The sequence below is a fragment of the Salvia miltiorrhiza genome, chromosome 4 (genome assembly GCF_028751815.1).
Source record: "Salvia miltiorrhiza cultivar Shanhuang (shh) chromosome 4, IMPLAD_Smil_shh, whole genome shotgun sequence".
Classification (NCBI taxonomy): Eukaryota; Viridiplantae; Streptophyta; class Magnoliopsida; order Lamiales; family Lamiaceae; genus Salvia; species Salvia miltiorrhiza.
The window spans coordinates 15,312,389-15,317,578 of NC_080390.1; the positions used below are offsets into that span (position 1 = coordinate 15,312,389).

Genomic DNA, 5,190 nt, shown 5'->3' on the forward strand with positions numbered 1-5,190 from the left:
AGTTTTGTGATGATATCTGACTAAGAAAATAGAGACGATCAATGTGAGTGAGAATCATTATAGAGAAATGCCGGATTCATGAGACAATGGATTTATTATAAAATTTTGATTGACTGAGATTACGTGTTCGAGTTAAGAATATTTGATTGCCCTTTTTTGTGACCTTTTTGAATGATTTATTTGAGATTGAGTAATTTACACTTTTCCTTAATTTCATAACAAAAGAGATGGTCTTAATTGACGGATAGCGATATTACTAATCATAGTATAATTTTTCCTAACGGAATTTCTTAGAATTTATATTTCTGAGATAGATGTGATGTGAATTATGTGTGCCCTAAATGTCATAATTTTATTTTATTTTTGTCACACATTACACGATGTTTGATTTTGATTTAATTAGTGAGTAGTTCTCTTAATTTAATTTTTACTATACTTTACCACTCTCACCATTTCTTTAATCATTAAATGAGAGATATTTTATGCAAGTGGAGTAGTGAACAAGCCACTTGATATTTTATTATTAAGAATGAATAAAGAGTGTTGGATAAGCCACTTGAAATGACGTGTGTTGTGGAAGCTAGATTGAATAGGAAATTAGTGACTTAGGGAGCAAGTTTTGGAGTTAAACAACAATCATTCTTTCTTCTCCCCCTTCCCCCCTCTCTCTACTCTCTCTCTTTTCTCTTCAATCGACCATAGAAGCACACTCCTAAGCTTCTAAACACATGGATCTACCATCACAAATCCTAGATCTAGCCTTCAATCACCAAGAATCAAGAGGAGGATCAAGCTAGAGTTCAAAAACAAAGTGGATCTATGAGTTCATCCTATTTTTGTACAAGATCTTGAGAGTAGGTGAAGCTAATCTTGAGACCTTTTATATCTATATCCATTTCTTGATGTTTTGATGGAAGGAAAACAAGAAAATCAACCCCTCTCTTTTTCTCTCTAATTTTTGAAAATTTGGGGAAATTACCCTTCAAAAAATTTCATCTCCTTTTCTTAATTTGAGGTGATTTATGTGTAATTGAGAACCTATTAAGTTGATATCCATGAGTTTTTGAAAGGGTTGGAAATGATTTTGAATTTTCAATGAGTTTAGTTTGCTAAAATTTGGGAAGTTTTTGGTTGGTGATGAGATTCGATGAATTGATGCTTGATTTATGTTATTGAGGGTGCTAATATGATGAATCATGGATTAGATTGATGGTTTGAATTGATTTATGAAAATTCTCATGAGTTACTTTGATGTAAATTGGGTATAAGTGATTCTTTGATTTAATTTGCTAATTGATGTTTTATATATGCTATTAAGGGAGTCAATTTGATAGATCTAAGGTTTGATTGATGATTTAAGCATGTTTAAAAGATTTTCAAAAATTTTAGTTTATAAAAAATTAGGACTTTTTGATTTATGTGTTAAATGTCTAAATTGATTATAAGCATAACAAAAACATTAATTAAAGATCAATTTGCTTAATTGTTGAGTATGTCTAAAAATGCTTGAGTTTAGTTTACTACGAATTGGGTATTCTTGATTAATGAGATAAATGTTTGGATTAACCACTTTTATGAGCTAATTAGTATACTAGGTGAAAGCATGATGAGATGTGAAAGTTTGCCAAGTTTTGTTTGCGCGTTTGAAAATGATCTTGTAAATGAGATAAGTTATGAGTAAGCTATGTCCATATGTGACCTATTGATGATGAATGAAGTATATATGTGTGATATATCGATGAAATGAACCATTCCCTAAAACTCTATGCCTTGACTGAAAATGAGATAGAAAAGGGGAAAGAGATTTTGATTTTTCTAGAGTAATATGATCATGTATTTGTACTATTGTGAGTTATATGAGTTTAATGTGAATTTTTTAGAATTTTTCGATGAAGAAACTCAGAGTTTAGTTTGTTAAAAATGACGTAAATTGGAATTATATTCTTGTGTGTTTTATTTTTGAGAATTTGATCTAAGATTGTTTTCATATATGTTCTTGGCTTTCTAAATTGAATTTTTAGGAATTTTTCTCCAACTAATTTTTTTTTTCTGATTTTATAAAAAGGCTTATAAATGTTTCGTTAAGATGTTATTGAACTTGTTTAGTTATTTTATGTGCTTATCTATTATGCAAGACCTTATGTCAATTATGTGTTATGTGTTTACTTCATGATGGAATTTAGATCATAATTAGGATATACGAGTTGAGAATAAAACTAGAGATTACTTAGGAAGTCGAATTGCTATGTGATTGGGATAGTTATGCGAAGTGATGAGACTTGATAGAGTAGTACTAAGATAAGAGTAGCGCTATCAGTAAGAAGGTTACTGATTGATTGATGTTTTGTTATATGAACTACCTTCGTGTACGCCACCTGAAGGCACGAGCGACGAAAGGAAGTGAGGTGAAGCAAGAGGTTAATAAAGAAAGAGTAAGCAGGAGTCCAGGTGGGCATTATTTTCTATTACCCCTATTATATGAGCTTTCAAAATGATATGATGTTTAAAAATTGATGAACGATTTGAGATGAGATTCTATTTAAAATTAATTGATTTACCAATTCTTTTATGGTGATTTGTATGATACCTTCTACTGATGAGATAAATTCGATCCTTCCACAAGCGGGATTTTGTGCACAGAGGTGACTGTGAGTCATCTATCGGATCGGCCGGTCACGGTACTTGAGAGGGAGACCTACTTCTTAGTACCTTTGATGATGAGTTGTAGATGTGGTACATACATGTTGAGTACTTTGACTGCAGTCGTTCATTATGATGTTATGATTAAAATTTGCTTGCACGGGTTCATTTATACTAAAATCTCCGTGGGTTGCTTAAATTGTGGCAAGTTCCATTTATAGCTCTAAGAGTAAGCTTTCTTTTATTTCGATATATGTTCACTGAGTACCTTGTACTCAGCCCTGCATATATTTCCAAAATATGCAGGTATGGCTGTGATGGAGATGGAAGGGTGCTGAGTTGGCTTGTTGTGAAGAAGGGAGAGTTGAACTCTAGGTTACATGTCTTCATACATGTAATCATTACAATTCCGTTGCGACGCTTTGATGAACCTTATTTATTAACGTTGTTGTAAACTTGAGATCTTATTTGAGACTTATATTTCTCCCACTTGTCTTTAGACAGCCTATTGAATTTAATTGGGAGTTGTCTAACTAATAAACTTGATATTAATGTTTATTCTTTGAGGTCATTGATAGTCGATAGATTGTAACCTTGTTGAGAATTGTTAAGAGTTATCTTTACATTCGTTTGAAACGACTCTCTCACCTTCGGGATAACTTGATGGTTGAGTTGATAAGATGTTATGATGTGAGTTGAACTTGAAAAGTTTTCCTTGATATTCTTACGTTTGTTTCTAGTTGTCTAATTCCTTTCATCCAGTCATGATTTCCTCGGCTTGGTTGTCTACAATTAAGTTGGGCCATGACATTTAGTCGTACGATACTCGCTCTACGCTATCACTGGCTAGAGTCGGGCTGCGACACTTTTGTAATTGAGAAACGTGAAACACATTGTGCACCTCCCCGATGCTAGGTGGTAGTGCCAACCTATAAGCTATATCAGCTCCTTTGAGCTGGTCGAACGAATCATCGATCTTGGGAAGGGGGTACTTCACGAGCTTGTTGAGTTTCCAGTAATCAATACGCATCCTCAACGAGCCATCTTTCTTTTTTACGAACAAAATCGGTGCTCTCCATGATGACACTCTAAGTCGTATAAAACCTAGATCTAACAGCTCCTGCAATTGCACTTTCAGTTCTTATAATTCTGGTGGGGCCATCCTGTATGGTGCCTTCGACATAGGTGCAGCTCCGGGCTCCAAGTCGATTGTGATTTCCACTTGTTCATCCGGTGGTTGGCCAACTAAACCCTTTTGGTGACTTTCATAGCAGAGACCATTGGTACCCTAGCTTCTATCTTGATTCCATGAAAGTTGGCTTCACCTCTTCCTGGGATTCAAAACAAGATTTTCTTCCATTGCACAAATGGTGGCACTGGTTTTAGTGAGCCAGTCCATTCCTAAGATTATATCAAATTATATCATGGGGATAACATACAAGTCAGCCTTAAGTGTGTCGACACCTATGTTTCTCTCTAGGCTCGAAATAACATGCGTAGTCGTCATTCTACCACCTCCATGGTACTAATCTCCAAAGATTCTTGGGTTAATACCGGGATCAAGTTCATCATTTTGCAAGCAGTATGCGAAATAAAATAGTGGAATGCCCCCGTATCAACAAAGCTATAATAGGTGTTCCAAGTACACTTATCATACCTACCAGATTTTCTTGACCCTGTGCTGCCTGCTGCTGGTTAAGGGCGTAGGCCCTAGCATTTTGTGGTGGCCTCTAATTGCCTTTCGGACCCTGGTTTTATCTCGGCTAACTAACCGAGGGTTTCTTGGAGGGTTCCTAAAGTTCCTCTGCTTGTAACCAGGATTATACTATTGTGGGGCTCATCTATTCCTTTTGGGAGGTGTTGGCATAGTGCCTTTGCTCTTCACAATTGAAACAAACATTCACTCTTCTTAGGCATTCTCCTAGATGAACCTTGTTGCACCTTGGGCACGGTCGCCTTTGTGGAGCTTGTTGCTGTTGGTTGTAGTTTTGTCCTTGGTTGCCCGTCCATGACTTCTTTCCGTATGCATAGTTTCCTTCCTCGTTCCATTTCTTCTTTCCTTCCCCCATATCCGAGTGAGATGATTGACCAGACTGTGGTGGATGAGCAAACTGGGCAGGGGTCATTCCCTTCTCCTTAGGCAACAGTGATTCGATAGTGGGTGCCCTGTTCAGGGTTTGAGCATAGGTAAAACCTCATTGGTTCGCAAAAGCGATTGAGATTTCATGGCGCAAACCATTGTGAAACTTCTCTGCCCGTTTTTCATCTGTGTCCATAAGATGTGGAGCATAACGGGACAACTGGTTGAAAGCCCGGTCATACTCGGCTACTGTCATGTTTCCTTGCCTCAGATTCCAGAATTCATTTTGCTTCCTTTGACGGTAGCATTCTAGTATATACTTTTCAAATAGTTTGGCCTTGAATTCCACCCAGGTTAGATCCCCTAGGTGTTCCTCAGTCATAGTGTTTTTCACTGACTCCCACCAAAAGTCCACTTTATCTACTAGTTGGTATGTGGCGCATTTGACCTTTTTATTTTCCTCACAACGT

At 36.4% G+C, this 5,190-nt stretch overlaps 1 long non-coding RNA gene across 1 annotated transcript; it reads left to right on the plus strand.

Annotated features, from left to right (window-relative positions):
• The first annotated feature begins 598 nt into the window (after window positions 1–598).
• LOC131019831 (uncharacterized) lies at window positions 599–3,192 on the plus strand. Its single transcript, XR_009100470.1, has 3 exons — window positions 599–854; window positions 2,382–2,448; window positions 2,947–3,192. It is a non-coding gene; the product is annotated as an uncharacterized LOC131019831 (long non-coding RNA).
• Window positions 3,193–5,190: the final 1,998 nt, after the last annotated feature.